This window comes from Neoarius graeffei, chromosome 27, assembly GCF_027579695.1.
Source record: "Neoarius graeffei isolate fNeoGra1 chromosome 27, fNeoGra1.pri, whole genome shotgun sequence".
Classification (NCBI taxonomy): Eukaryota; Metazoa; Chordata; class Actinopteri; order Siluriformes; family Ariidae; genus Neoarius; species Neoarius graeffei.
Genome location: NC_083595.1, coordinates 31,204,470 through 31,221,173, shown reverse-complemented (window position 1 = coordinate 31,221,173; position 16,704 = coordinate 31,204,470). Strand labels below are relative to the sequence as shown.

At 41.0% G+C, this 16,704-nt stretch overlaps 1 protein-coding gene across 2 annotated transcripts in view; it reads left to right on the top strand.

The window, feature by feature from the left end:
• The first annotated feature begins 5,962 nt into the window (after positions 1–5,962).
• Positions 5,963–16,704, top strand: part of cgnl1 (cingulin-like 1) — a 73,739-nt gene continuing 62,997 nt past the window's right edge. Inside the window, exon 1 of one of the 2 annotated variants that reach the window (XM_060911519.1) lies at positions 5,963–6,095. The gene's annotated coding sequence lies outside the window, so the exon portion shown is untranslated. Of the gene's footprint in view, positions 6,096–6,125; positions 6,220–16,704 lie in introns of those variants that run through there. The other variant, XM_060911520.1, reaches the window with a different exon arrangement.

Genomic DNA, 16,704 nt, shown 5'->3' with positions numbered 1-16,704 from the left:
TTATAAAATGGCGACAAAACAATATGATAAATTTGGTGTCAATAAATAATTGAATTTATTTGTAATATTTGCAATAAAAACAAATTTTCTGCTATACATCAGTCTGTTAACAATAGTCATTGGTTGCTAGGCAACATAATGGGCAAAGATTAAGGCATTCTATGGACAGAACAATAGCTTTAGTGTAACAGTTTATTGGTTTGAAAACGTGGCGCATTAATACAGAATTCAATTATTGTGATGTGGTCGCAGATGTGCGTTTATCCAGGATTTTACATGGGCTTTGAATGCTGCTCAGCCAATCAGATTCTAAAACCAAAACTACCTGTTTTTTATTTTTTATTTTTTTAAATGGTGTTCAAACTGTAGCTTTTTTTTTTCTATTCCTATTTCATGGACCCACCACGTGAAGCTGATATTCTTCAAAAATAAAAATAGATGGCCTTCTAGCAGATTTCCTTAAAAGGTACCAAAGTCAAATAAGTGTTTTCTTGTTCTTGTCCTAGATCAGGAGTATTAAACTCAGATCCTAGAAAGACACAATATTAAGTTTTATGTTTCCCCTCGTCTTTTGATTCTCCAGTGCTTATTGTTTTTGCCTTAATTCAGTTCAATGAAGAGTTAAAACAACAGAAAACTTCAAGGTTACTGAAAGCATCAGTGTGTCTGGATCATTTGCTTCAGCACAAACACTGCAAGCACTTTTGTGTCTGATCACGAAATCTCTGACATGGCTATTAATCCAAAGAACACTGTGTCTTCTGAAAAACTGAACACTGTCTTCTAATTAAGACCACATATTTTTCAAGTTTCACTGACTAACAGGGCTCGCTAGCAAATTTATTAGCTTAATGTCCTTCCATAATGGTCGGTCATGTTTGTTTTAATTATAAAGGTAATTGAAGAAATGATTTACTTTTCTTTAAAAGTAGTCACAAATTATTTTGTAATAATAGTATGTCTTAAAAACAAATAAAAAAGAGAACACTGGCGGTAGAATATATCAAATAAATGCATACAAATGATCATGTTTGGAAAATAATCCAGAAACCCTTTGTTAGCAGGGTCATTTTTGGCATTGACATCAGATCTTAACAAATTTTGCAGAATGGAGCACAACAGTGGTCATGAGAAAGAATATACAGAGTGGTATGAAGAAATGAATCTGGGGCTGATTTCCTTCTAGCCCAGAGTGTAGATTCATTCACACTGCCAATAACGAGCATGTCAGGTTATTACACAGAGTGAAATATCACTAGACTGGATTTCCATTTGGACTGATTTTTTTTTTCCAGCTTGCTTCACTGAAAAGGTGCATGGGAAATACAGTTACAGGTGTAATGAAGCACGAGATGGATTATTTCCTAAAACTGTTATGCTTTTATGGGGAAAATGGTTTGGTGGAAAAAAAATATATAGAAAAAACATATCTGCCTTTGATTGTGTATGAGTAATCGTTTGCCCCACATAATTCCTATTCTTGATTGACCAGTGATGTAATGCATCACTCAACGTTATTAGCTTTTATTGTCAAATTACTGGATTTTTTTGGAAACTAAATAACTTTCCCAAGAAAACTCAGATGGCTGTTGATGTACAAATGAGATAATATATATAGAAAATATATAAACAATTTAAAATATACTTAAGCAAAATCAAGGGCAGAATCATCTTCTGCTTCTTTTCACATCTTTTTCCGACTTCTATGTGTGGTCAATGTGAATACGTAGGTAGAGCCGATAGGGTTAAGAGATTTGTCTAAGGGCCCAACAGCGTCAGCTTGGTGGTGCTTCGGCTTGAACTCCCAACCCTCTGATCAGTAACTATCAAGGGCATAATGAAAGGTTTTAAAAATCCAGAACAGCTGAATATTTTCCATGAAGATAATGCATGAGGCAAAGAAGAATCCAAAACGCATCTTGTTTCAACTGCCATAGAAATTGAAATTCATCAATGACAGTTGAGATTATACTGTATATTGTAGTCAAATCCTTTTTGCCTGAGCACACTACACTCTAAAAAATAATGGGGCCAGTACCGGTTCTTCAGGGCGATGCCATAGAAGAACCTTTTTCAGGGCTTCAAAGAACCATTTAAACCATTTGTTTGAGCAGTGAAGACAGACTTGTGTAGACATAGCCTATGTGCATTGACCAGCAAATGGTAAGAGAATGCCAGGCTCTGAAGAACCATTTCCAATGTGAAGAACCTTTCGCATAATGTAATGGTTCATCACAGAGTTTTGACTCTCCATGGAACCATCCAGAGATTTGAAGAACCACTGAAGCACCTTTATTTTTTAGAGTGTACTGGCATGCTGGGTAGGGTGCATCAGTTGCCCTCACTTTCATAAAATCTGATGCATTTTTGTTTGGGTGTTCCTTTTCACCAATAAAGACATCCTGTAAAATGTTTTGACCATATTCAAAAGTCTAATGGTGGCACCATGAGGTTCTTTTTTTTTGCCAAAAAAAAACGCTTATTTTATGTTTTCGCGTAAGGTTTGAATCACAATGTTGGACTCCATTTATTGATTTCTTGTGACCCAGAGATCATGTTAAGAACCTTTGCAAGGGATTGAGAAGCATTAATGTGATTTATAATACATTTGTATTGTTTAAAAGTAGTTGAACAATGATTCAATGAACAGCTAAAACTCAAACTGTGCTTGAGAATATATTTAGAATATGTACTAAAAATGTGTATCTAAGATATTTGGTATACTCTATAAGGTGCCATAATGTTTCATGAAAAGTGATCGAAATGTCATAAAAGTCATAAAATAGCAGCTTTTCCCATAACTTTGAGCTCCTGGTGCCACCATTAAACTTTTGAATTTTGTCAAAATATTTCACCCAGTGTGTTTTCTTACCAAAAGGAACATAAAAACAAAAATGCATCATGATCGGAGGAACTTTTCATTTTTAGGGGGCAACTGATGCACCCTAATGCTGGGACTGCAATCAAGTGAAAGAACCTGACTGCTGTAAAATATGTACAGTGGTGGTGAATCAGTGATGTACTGGGAATGTTTTTGCAGCTGGTGAACCAAGATCTTGTAAAGATCGATGGCACTGACAACCAGTTTCGGAAAAAAAAATGTAATCTACACAATTGTCCCCTTAACCCAAATGTAGTCAGTCAGCTGAAGATGTTTGGTGTCTGAAGTTTGCGTAACTTCACTTTTATAGTGAAATACATAGCTGTCAGTATAGCATAACGCAAACCACATTCTGACATCAAGCTGGATTGAGTTGTTCAGTATTTGTTAGACTTACTTGCGTTGTATGACAAAGATGCACTGGATGCTTAACTATATTCGTAGTAAGGGTGGAATTATGTACCCTTTATTTTTGGTTGAACCATTCCTTTCCAGACCAGAGTCAGTAGCTTGTGTGCTAGACCAGATTTGTGCCAAATGGAGAAAGACAGCAACACAGCGCTCCCTACTGAACACAACTGAACAGGGTTTCCACCCTGAACAGAGAGTCTATTGTATAGCTGTGTAACTCGACCCCAGCACCAGAGTTCAGAGCACAACACTGTCCTCCCACCACACACACACACACTGGGGGAACAACAACAACACTGAACCACAACAAAAGGAGGGGGCAGCTGTATCTTTACACAATGTGTTGGCAAGAAAGCCTTTAATATTTCTCAATGTCCTTGAATCCATGGCCGTGAAGCAACTGAAGTCTCACATGCAAGCAAATGGGAGAAAAATCACTTTTCATTCACATACCTCAAGGATTTTGCAAAATGTTGAGTGAAGCCAGAAGTTGATGGCTTGAGAAACTGCATGTGTGGCTTGAAAACATCAAACCTCAGATATGTAGTTTAGAGTTGGAACTGTCAGTGTTTAAGAGGGAAAAAAATGAAGCAAATATTTCATCTCATTATCTCTAGCCGCTTTATCCTGTTCTACAGGGTCGCAGGCAAGCTGGAGCCTATCCCAGCTGACTACGGGTGAAAGGCGGGGTACACCCTGGACAAGTCGCCAGGTCATCACAGGGCTGACACATAGACACAGACAACCATTCACACTCACGGTCAATCAGAGTCACCAGTTAACCTAACCTGCATGTCTTTGGACTGTGGGGGAAACCGGAGCACCCGGAGGAAACCCATGCGGACACGGGGAGAACATGCAAACTCTACACAGAAAGGCCCTCGCCGGCCACAGGGCTCGAACCCGGACCTTCTTGCTGTGAGGTGACAGCGCTAACCACTACACCACTGTACAGCCTGAAGCAAATATCTCATCTCATTATCTCTAGCCCAGGGGTGTCAAACCTGATCCATAAAGGGCCTTGTGGCTGCAGGTTTTCATTCCAGCCATGCAGCAGCACACCTGACTTGGCTCATTCAATCAACTGAACTGTCTTCACACAGTCAAATACTTGCAGCCACACCCACCCTTGATTAAAGGGTGGGTGTGTCAGTTGATTGAATAAGCCAAATCAGGGTGCTGCTGCATGGCTGGAATGAAAACCTGCAGCCACACGGCCCTTTATGGATCAGGTTTGACACCCCTGCTCTAGCCGCTTTATCCTGTCCTACAGGGTCGCAGGCAAGCTGGAGCCTATCCCAGCTGACTACGGGCGAAAGGCGGGGTACACCCTGGACAAGTCGCCAGGTCATCACAGGGCTGACACATAGACACAGACAACCATTCACACTCACATTCACACCTACGCTCAATTTAGAGCCACCAGTTAACCTAACCTGCATGTCTTTGGACTGTGGGGGAAACCGGAGCACCCGGAGGAAACCCACGCGGACACGGGGAGAACATGCAAACTCCACACAGAAAGGCCCTCGTCGACCACAGAGCTCGAACCCAGAACCTTCTTGCTGTGAGGCGACAGCGCTAACCATTACACCACCATGCCGCCTGAAGCAAATATATTGTAGCTTATTTTCATGCACTCACCAATAAACAGCTTTGCTCTTGCTATTTATCTAAGAAGCTACAACTTTAACTTACCAACCACACAGTGATGAAGAGCACAAAAACTGAATTGAAATGGAATTGAATTGGATGGGAGAACTGATTTACATGTGCATACATTGGTATAAACTCGGCCAGTAGATGGCGCTGTGGGTTTTAAATAGTGTAAGGCGGCGCCTAAATGACTAGGTCTATCTGGATAAGTACTTATTAATAAACAATAATAAACACTAGCAGGCTGATATCGTGGTATAGAATAATATATAGTGGGATAGTATAATAATACTTCATTCTGTGAAACAACACGTCAAGCCATTTTCGAAATTTCTTTATTTATTATAAAAGAATAGAATAGAATGCCTTTATTGTCACTATACACATGTACAATGAGATTAAAAGCAGCTCCAATCGCAGTGCAAACAGCATACAAATATGCAATATGAACACAGAACAAAGAATATAGTGCAAAAAACAAAAGGGGTGCTGTGTACAGTGTTGTGTTCCACATTATGGAGTGGAACACAATTGATTAATATATGTTTATTTAAACAACAGTTAAGTCATTTAAAAATCATGAATTTTTATGAATATTTTTATAATAATAATAATAATAATAATAATAATAATAATAAAACAACCTCCCATGCCTGTTTCCTGTTCAGTGGTTGCCTAGGTTACAGGTGATTTGCAGTTCCAACAATAAAGCGCGAGCCATTCTGCAACGAGCTTGTCAGGAATCCTGACTGTACACGCAAGTGGGCGGGGTTATGGGATGTGTAAGGAGGTGTGTCCGTAAGAGAGGTTTCGATGTGGGTGGAGTTTGGGGTGAAGAAGGCTGGACTTAGAGTGTTGTGTTGTTAATGGTGGCTGGTTTTTTTTTTTATTGTAGGGGCGTGGTTATGTGGAGGGCCTGGTTTGTCTTGATGTGGGTGGGGCATGTCGGTGTTTTAGGGGCGGGGTTAAAGCTCCAGTGCGTAGCTGTTGGTTTAAGTGGACCTGCCCCTGAAAGCAAAGACTAAGCAATAAGTTTGACTTTGAGAAACTCAGTAGAGCATGGGCTTGTGTTTTCCTTTTGCAGTTATTATCACAAGCTGATAAAGCCACAAGTGCGTGTTTCCCCGGTGTTAAATAACTGCTATCGGTAAGTTTGGTCTTATTTCTAAGTGTTTTGTTCTGTTTTGACTTGTTTCTGAGGAACCTGTGCGTGGGAACTTGAGAAGATGAGCAGTCGGGTCAGGAGATTTATTCTACAGCAACCTCAGCAAGTTAGTCTTGATTGATTGATTGATTGATTGATTGATTTTATTTGACATTCTCAGTTCTTGTATACAAAAATAAATACATGATTTAGTTTCAAATAAACCACACTACATATACTTAAACTAAAGACAGAGAGTCAGGATAACACAATAAAGCTCGAAAGCTTATTTCCATTGTGATCCTTTGATGTTGGATGGCAACAGATGTAAAAATGACAAGAGTGGCGCTGTGACATTACTAAAATTGTAAAACAAAATTACATAGACAGTATACACATCAGATTAACATTGTATACATACTATATAAGTACAAGCCCTACACTATCTGATCTCGAAGCCATGTTTTCACAGCACCATCCAAACTAATGATTACCTTAATATTACCTGGTAACTTATTCCACAGACTAGTTGCAACATATAAAAAGGAATCCTTCCCTATTTTAGTTTGCACTCTTGGAGGAACAAAATCTGTGGAACACCCTCTAGTGAAGTAACTATGAACGTCCCTCACTGTACTAAAGAAATTATTTCAATATTTAGGGACATGGGGCGACACGGTGGTGTAGTGGTTAGCACTGTTGCCTCACAGCAAGAAGGTCCTGGGTTCGAGCCCCGGGGCCGGCGAGGGCCTTTCTGTGTGGAGTTTGCATGTTCTCCCCGTGTCCGCGTGGGTTTCCTCCGGGTGCTCCGGTTTCCCCCACAGTCCAAAGACATGCAGGTTAGGCTAACTGGTGAATCTAAATTGACCGTAGGTGTGAATGTGAGTGTGAATGGTTGTCTGTGTCTATGTGTCAGCCCTGTGATGACCTGGCGACTTGTCCAGGGTGTACCCCGCCTTTCGCCCGTAGTCAGCTGGGATAGGCTCCAGCTTGCCTGCGACCCTGTAGAAGGATAAAGCGGCTAGAGGAAATGAAAATGAAATTTATTTACTCAAATTCAAGCAGGACGAGTTTTTCACCTGTTATCATTTCAACATCTTGTAGGAGTTTAGAGCTGCTTGCATTTTCCTGCAAGCATCAGAGCTTTAATTCTCTTTCCATTTTGTGAGTAAAGTCATGCTTGGATTATTATACACAACTACTACTACTACTACTCAGAGTTATTTATCCCCTATAGTTTGGACATAAAAATACACACTAAGAGTTAAAGTTGATTGAAAGAGGTCAAAGAGTTACTTCAAAATGCCTGGTGTTCACCCAGTCAGGGTTTCTTTATCACTGAGCTTTTTGTTAAAGAAACAGAACATACCGGTTTATTTACTCTTGCTTGTATGTAAACTTTCTGCAAGATCCCTTACAAGATACTGTAGCTTTCTGCCTGTAGTTGACGGAACGTGTACAAGTTTCTGTTTGATAAGCATTGTCCACTTGAAAGAATAATAAACTATGACTGAGATCACTCAGTGAATCTGTTTTATGATACATTTAAGAATCAAAAACTGGTGATCCTTCGTCTGCAAGTCACAGAACATCACAAAATCAGTACATTGATGTGAACCTAACAGGTACGCATTGATCTCTGTTGTTTAGGTACTTATGGCCCTCATCTCATCTCATCATCTCTAGCCGCTTTATCCTGTTCTACAGGGTCGCAGACAAGCTGGAGCCTATCCCAGCTGACTATGGGCGAAAGGCGGGGTACACCCTGGACAAGTCGCCAGGTCATCACAGGGCTGACACATAGACACAGACAACCATTCACACTCACATTCACACCTACGCTCAATTTAGAGTCACCAGTTAACCTAACCTGCATGTCTTTGGACTGTGGGGGAAACTGGAGCACCCGGAGGAAACCCACGCAGACACGGGGAGAACATGCAAACTCCGCACAGAAAGGCCCTCGCCGGCCACGGGGCTCGAACCCGGACCTTCTTGCTGTGAGGCGACAGCGCTAACCACTACACCACCGTGCTGCACCTTATGGCCTTCAGTTTCACTTAATTTAAAAATGAATGAAATGAAGTCAAGGTGGTGTCGTGGTTAGCACTGTCGCCTCACAGCAAGAAGGTCCTGGGTTCGAGCCCAGCAGCCAGCGAGGGCCTTTCTGTGTGGAGTTTGCATGTTCTCCTCGTGTCTGTGTGGGTTTCCTCCAGGTGCTACAGTCCAAAGACATGCAGGTTAGGTTAACTGGTGACTCTAAATTGACCGTAGATGTGAATGTGAGTGTGAATGGTTGTCTGTGTCTATGTGTCAGCCCTGCGATGACCTGGCGACTTGTCCAGGGTGTACCCCGCCTTTCACCCGTAATCAGCTGGGATAGGCTCCAGCTTGCCTGCGACCCTGTAGAACAGGATAAGCGGCTACAGATAATGGATGGATGGATGGATGAAGTCAAATGAACAGCACAACCAGAAGTACTTTCTGACTATCTAGAAATGTTGAATGTGAATACAAAGTGTAAGCCTTACTCAACAGCAGACTAGTGACCTGAGCAGTAAAGTGTCAGGTTCCTATAAATAACGACCGTAGCTGTTGTGACAACATGAAGTTGAGTAGGGATGGGCAATATAGACCTTAAACTGCATCATGATATTTCATGGTCTTTTTTTTGTGGTAACGATATGAAAATAGTACCATTCAACACTATCTTCTTGGCCATAAGTCACATCAGTATATACAGCCGTGCAAACACAAGCATTGATCAGAAAAGTAAATCTTAATCCTGACCATCATCAAATACTAAACTATGACAGGTAAGTAGACTGTTTACAAACATAGAAGCTCTTTTTTGGCGAGGGATTAATCCTCCCTCCTTGTCTAGGGTTGGACTCTGCATTCCGCCATGTTTATTCACATTGTACGTGTGAGATGGTGAGATGCCCATGGTGCAGTGCGTATCTAAACACGTCATCAACTATATCATCAATATCGTGGGGTGACAAATTCATATCACGGGGAGGAATTGTACTATTGTATCATGGACTACATCAAAAAATTCCCATGCAGGGATTGGCCAGTGATGGCTCAGGTGACAAAATAGTTCCACCATTGATTAAGTAATGTATCTCCATCCATCCACCCATCCATTATCTGTAGCCGCTTATCCTGTTCTACAGGGTCGCAGGCAAGCTGGAGCCTATCCCAGCTGACTATGTGCGAGAGGCGGGGTACACCCTGGACAAGTCACCAGGTTATCGCAGGGCTGACACAAAGACAAACAACCATTCACACTCACATTCACACCTACGGTCAGTTTAGAGTCACCAATTAGCCTAACCTGCATGTCTTTGGACTGTAGGGGAAACCGGAGCACCCGGAGGAAACCCACGCAGACATGGGGAGAACATGCAAACTCCGCACAGAAAGGCCCTCGCCGGCTGCTGGGCTCGAACCCGGACCTTCTTGCTGTGAGGCGACAGTGCTAACCACTACACCACCATGCCGCCTTAACGTATCTCGTGACATCAAAAATAAAAAAAATGGATATGATGTGAGTCAGTCATGGTATATCCTGGATATACCGTGAAGTCATGTCACAATTTCAAGCCTTACGGCCGACTCGAGTCACAGCTGTGGCTCCGCGAGCATTTCTGTGTGTAGAGCTACGTATCATGATCATACCTAAAGAAGCAGAGTTAGACCTCTAATTTTTTTCCAGGTTTACTTATAATTCTTTGTACACTGTAGAAAAAGAATAGTTGAGAATACTTGAAATTTCAAGGCAACCGTCTGCATTAAGAATTTTATGTTTTGCCAACGATGTGCCCATGATAATCCAAACTATGATAACACTGTTATCTTTATTAAGAATTCTTAATTAAGTCAATTTTCAATTCCTCATTCTGCCAACATAGATTTCTCTTTTTGCTGAACAGTGGCATTCACAGTAGTACAAAAAGGCAATTGAGGTTATCACAATTTATCATTAAACTATACATGCCTTTTTTCATTGTTCTACACAATTACAAAACTTCAATAATGTACAATAAACTTCACACTTTTTAAAAAACTTTATTTCAATAAGCACTTTTGAACAAAATCAAGTATTTGTATAATTACAGCGCATGCCCCCTGAGTTCAATCTATTTTCCGTCTTTTTAAGCATGAATAGGCTACATGGGGTTTCATTTCTTTAATCAAAACATGGCCCTTCAGTACTTGAACTTGGTTTCACAGGCCAAGCTACAGTGCAATAATAAGTGCACTTGTAATTGGGGCGTCTTGTCATTCTAATCTAGCTGCCCTGAAACACAAGCTACATCCATGTCAAAACATTCATGTTTAAGGCGGGGACATGGCCCTTCTAACTGTTAAAGTGCCATTCCACCATTGGATGTATTCTTTGGCATAAAATACAATATATTTTGACAACATATATAAATGGTATCACTAGATAGAGAAATCTTTTAGCTTCAAAATGATATATCAAACATCATTTTTTGACAACGACAAGTATATTAATTTTGCGACCAAAGTCACCTACCCTTTTAATTTCCGCGCGTGATGTCATCGGCAGGTTCCCCTTCTTGTGTACCACGTGACGTGTGACGTGGCACATATTATCAGCAATGGCGGATAGAACGCGATAAAAATAATACCAATAAATCTAGCTAATACCAATAAATCTAGCTCACTGAAAGATTAACTCAAAATTTTTCGCAATTTTTTTGGCCCCCATATACGAGGAGAAATGACTCTCTCACTTTGGGGGTTTCCTGGTCTAAAAATAGACCGACACGTGGTACACAAGAAGGGGAACCTGCCGATGACATCATGTTTCACTACCGCGCGGAAATTAAAAGGGTAGGTGACTTTGGTCGCAAAATTAATATACTTGTCGTTGTCAAAAAATTATGTTTGGTATATCATTTTGAAGCTAAAAGATTTCTCTGTCTAGTCATGTTGTCATAAAATATATTGTATTTTATGCCAAAGAATACATCCAATGGTGGAATGGCACTTTAAGATGCAGATTGACTTAGAACATGCCATCCTGCAAGTCAAGTGGAAAGAACTTCAATTGGAGAGAGAACCACATTGCCCAGCCCTTGCATTTGGGAGAGGAAACCCTGTGTCTTGGTCATTAAGAGCATGCGCTGAATAAACACCTGTGGCAATTATGTATTTTCAATTCAGATTATTCACTATTGTATATTTACACATCATTGAGGTGCACCCTATCAGTTTGATGTGGATTTTTCTGTTTGTTAATAATTATTCATATTTTCTTGTCCATTCAATTATGAATATGGAATTACTTGAACAAAGCGTAATTCTATTTTTTACAGTGTAGTTAACACTTTTTTTTAGTTTAGAATTTTTTGATGAGGGATATAAATCTAATATACCATGCACTGAGAAGCACTGGTTGAAATGACGGATTCTCTTCGGTGACTGGCATCATACTATTTTCTTCAGGACTGCTCCCCTTACAAAATAGTACTATACCAGTCACCTCAGAGAATCCATCATTTCAACCAGAGCCTCTCAGTGCATGGTATATTTGATAACTATACAATATGGCATAGCTCTAGTAATGAGCGGTTTTATATTTCCTCTGAAATTTCTTTATTCTTAGTATATTGTTCATCCCTACCAACTAAAGAACCATACGATCTGTACAATCTGTATCACATAGTTACACATCTTTTTATAGTAGACAGTCTCTTTCTTTCTTTCTTTCTTTCTTTCTTTCTTTCTTTCTTTCTTTCTTTCTTTCTTTCTTTCTTTCTTTCTCTCTTTCTTTCTTTCTTTCTTTCTTTCTTTCTTTCTCGCCCCTTCATGTAATCTTCGTGTAAAATACATGCCATTCGTGGACACCACAAACCACACTGTCTGTCCGTGTGATGTCACATCCTTGTAGCTGATAAACTGTTATATATCTGTAATAAGTGTATTATTATCATCTTAATTTTAAATATACTTTTGGAACATAAAATTATTGTCCGGAGCCCTGCTCTGAGACCTTACTCAGTGATGTGTGAAATGATGTGAAACGCATGCTTAAAGGAACAGTCCACCGTACTTCCATAATGAAATATGCTCTTATCTGAATTGAGACGAGCTGCTCCGTACCTCTCCGAGCTTTGCGCGACCTCCCAGTCAGTCAGACGCAGTCAGACGCGCTGTCACTCCTGTTAGCAATGTAGCTAGGCTCAGTATGGCCAATGGTATTTTTTGGGGCTGTAGTTAGATGCGACCAAACTCTTCCGCGTTTTTCCTGTTTACATAGGTTTATATGACCAGTGATATGAAACAAGTTCAGTTACACAAATTGAAACGTAGCGATTTTCTATGCTATGGAAAGTCCGCACTATAATGACAGGATTACTAACACCTTCTGTGCGCTTCGGCAGCGCATTGATACGGAGCTCAGATATCACAAGACTGATTTACACTGGTCATATAAACCTATGTAAACAGGAAAAATGCGGAAGAGTTTGGTCGCATCTAACTACAGCCCCAAAAAATACCATTGGCCATGCTGAGCCTAGCTACATTGCTAACAGGAGTGACAGCGCGTCTGACTGCGTCTGACTGACTGGGAGGTCGCGCAAAGCTCGGAGAGGTATGGAGCAGCTCGTCTCAATTCAGATAAGAGCATATTTCATTATGGAAGTACGGTGGACTGTTCCTTTAAGGAACATATACAGTAGCTTTCATAGGATTTATTATTCTAATATCTAGACATTTAATTAACTTCTAGAATTCAGTTCATTTTCAAGCTGCTGCTTTACAGCTTACACACAGTTTGTTAGTCGAAGCCTTTGTACTGCCCTGTCTGTCAGTCAAGTTGCCGCTGTGTCACTTTGCTGTTTTGGTAGTCACTGTCGATACTTTTGTTGACTGCAGGCTATAAATGCCTGATGCTTGTAAGTATTTTGCATACAGTGGTGTCACTAGTGACAAATACTCATATAGTTCACCAGTTTGAGGTGCGTGCAGTGTGTCCAGCCTTTCTGGAGCTGAGTACTTGTCATGGAAACCTCAACTCATAAGTACATGGACACTTTCTTACACACAAGTGTGTTGTGTATGCAGTCGGTTATATCATATAAATGTGTGTTTTCTATCACTAAATAGTTTTGTTTTTGATTATTGGTCTGCATTCTTGCTAAAAGATCACTTGAGTGGATAGACACACTGGAAAGAGTACTGAAGAATTATTATTATTATTATTATTATTATTATTATAATATTTATTTATTTATTTATTTTTGCTTGTCATATACAGTGCCTTGCAAAAGTATTCATCCCCCTTGGTGTTTGTCCTGTTTTATCGCATTACAAGCTGGAATTAAAATGGATTTTTGGAGGGTTAGCACCATTTGATTTACACAACATGCCTACCATTTTAAAGGTGCACATTGTTTTTTTTTAATTTATTGTGACACAAACAATAATTAAGATGAAAAAACAGAAATCTTTTGCTACAGTTACAGCTGCAAGTCTCTTGGGGTATGTCTTTATTAGCTTAGCATATCTAGCCACGGGGCGGCACGGTGGTGTAGTGGTTAGCGCTGTCACCTCACAGCAAGAAGGTCCTGGGTTCGAGCCCCGTGGCCGGCGAGGGCCTTTCTGTGCGGAGTTTGCATGTTCTCCCTGTGTCCGCGTGGGTTTCCTCCGGGTGCTCCGGTTTCCCCCACAGTCCAAAGACATGCAGGTTAGGTTAACTGGTGACTCTAAATTGACTGTAGGTGTGAATGTGAGTGTGAATGGTTGTCTGTGTCTGTGTCAGCCCTGTGATGACCTGGCGACTTGTCCAGGGTGTACCCCGCCTTTCGCCCATAGTCAGCTGGGATAGGCTCCAGCTTGCCTGCGACCCTGTAGAAGGATAAAGCGGCTAGAGATAATGAGATGAGATGAGATATCTAGCCACTGGGATTTTTGCCCATTCCTCAAGGCAAAACTGCTCCAACTCCTTCAAGTTAGATGGGTTGCGTTGGTGTACAGCAATCTTCAAGTTATGCCACAGATTCTCAATTGGGTTGAGGTCTGGGCTTTGATTAGGCCATTCCAAGACATTTAAATGTTTCCTTTTAAACCACTCCAGTGTAGCTTTAGCAGTACGTTTAGGGTCATTGTCCTGCTGGAACGTGAACCTTCGTCCCAGTCTCAAACCTCTGGCCGACTCAAACAGGTTTTCCTCTAGAATTGCCCTGTATTTAGTGCCATCCATCTTTCCTTCAGTCCTGACCAGCTTTTCTGTCCCTGCAGATGAAAAATATCCCCACAGCATGATGCTGCCACCACCATGCCTCGTTGTAGGAATGGTGTTCTCAGGGTGTTGGGTTTGCGCCACACATGGCGTGTCCCATGATGGCCAAAAAGTTCAATTTTTGTCTCATTTGACCAGAGAATCTTCTTCCACTTGTTTGGGGAGTCTGCCACATGCCGTTGGGCAAACTCCAAACGTGATTTTTTTAAGCAATGACTTTTTTCTAGCCACTCTTCCATAAAGCCCTGTTCTGTGGAGTGTATGGCTTAAAGTGGTCCTATGGACAGATACTCCCATCTCCGCTGTGGAACTTTGCAGCTCCTTCAGTGTTATCTTTGATGTCTTTGTTGCATCTCTGATTAATGCTCTCCTTGACTGGTCTGTTAGTTTTGGTGGGCGGTCTTCTCTTGTCAAGTTTGTAGTGGTGCCATGTTCTTTCCATTTTGCTATAATGGATTTAATGGTGCTCTCTGGGATATTCAAAGTTTGGGATATTTTTTATAACCCAGCCCTGATCTATACTTCTCCACAACTTTGTCTCTGACCTGTTTGGAGGCTCCTTGGTTTTCATGTTGCTTGCTTAGTAGTGTTGCAGAGTCAGGGTCCTTCCAGAACAGGTTGATTTACACAGACATCATGTGACAGATCATGTGACACTTTGATTGCACACAGGTGGAGCTTAATCAACTAATTCTGTGACTTATGAAGTGAATTGTTTGGATCAGCTCTTATTTAGGGGTTTCATACGAAAGGGGGTGAATACTTATGCACACTCCAGATTTCTGTTTTTTCGTCTTAATTATTGTTTGTGTCACAATAAAAAAGCAAACACTGTGCACTTTTAAAGTGGTAGGCATGTTGTGTAAATCAAATGGTGCTAACCCTCCAAAAATCCATTTTAATTCCAGCTCGTAACGCAACAAAACAGGACAAACACCAAGGGGGATGAATAGTTTTGCAAGGCACTGTACATGACTAATACTATGAAGTTTGCTAATGAATGATTCTGAAAATATCATGTAAATAACCAGTATTTACTGGTTGCAAGAATTTGACTTGCTGCCTGAGCTTATTGTTAGCTTCTGGAATCAGTGCAAGTCTAAGGTGGTGTTTACGTTAGACCGTATCAGCAGATCATCAGATTAACGTTTTTAAAACGATTCGCGTGCACACAGCAACGCCAATACATGGATACGCTAATCACATGACTAATTAGACGGCACGTAAGTTGAAATGTGTCAGTGCGGCTCAGCGCTTCCTCCTCAGCGGCTGCGCTCCAAATCACTCCGCCCTGAACAGCGAGTGCCCTCTGGAGGGTGCGCACTCCAGCCCTGCGCAGCTCACAGAGCGCGCGAGTGAAGCGCACGAGCAGTGATTCGGGACTGAGCCGCTGTGTGTGTGATCCCAGTGCATATCGGGCATGCGCAAGTCATTCACCACTTGCAAGTAGAAGGATGGCAAGCCTAAAGACAATCATAACTACACAATGGGCAGTATTTGCATCTTACCATGAACAACATTAAGAATGACAAAGCAAAGCATTATATTCATACTTTTATACTCTTTAATATACTTTTTTAATACTTTTTTAATTCATACTTTTATACTCTTTACTCCAGCGAATCAGGAAGGTGGATGTCACAGTGATGTTGTCCAATGATGACGTCAGCTAGAGCTCAGCACTGCGTTTCCTCGTATCTCAATGTTTACACAGCACCGGATCAGATACGAACTGGGTTGAATACGTGGGCCTTGGCGGATTCAAGTTGTTCCGCCTTTGGAGTCGTTTCCCAGCGTTTTAATGTGAACGGACAGTGCATCCGCGACGAAAACAATACGGATATGGTCTAATGTAAACACCACCTAAACTGGTATTGACTAAGAAAACAGGCTAGCTTAGTTAAATACAGCCAGTTAACGTGAGCAAATTAGCCAAACTTATTCGAGCTGGAGTTAATGCTTTCTAGGCACACAACTTTAGGAGACATCTCATTTTATATGTGTCTTTGCTTAGTGCAGCAGTTTGAAATATTTTGCTGAGGTAGTTCCAGGGGCGCTGATCCTCAAGTTCCACACCGCAGAGTCTTGTGACTTATGCACATGGATAGCTAAAGCTCTAACCATCTAATTGTGTAGCACCAGAAGGTCACAGCAGATGATGAATTGTTATGATTCGTGATGAACTTGATTGGATGCTAAATTGAAATGAGTGGATGCTAAACAGAGCCCATTCGACTGATGTATAGCATACAGTCACTGTCTAAGTGGAAAAGAGACTTTCGTTATTTGCAGTGAGTGTTTTGAAGGTCTAAACAAAAATGTAAGGAGTAA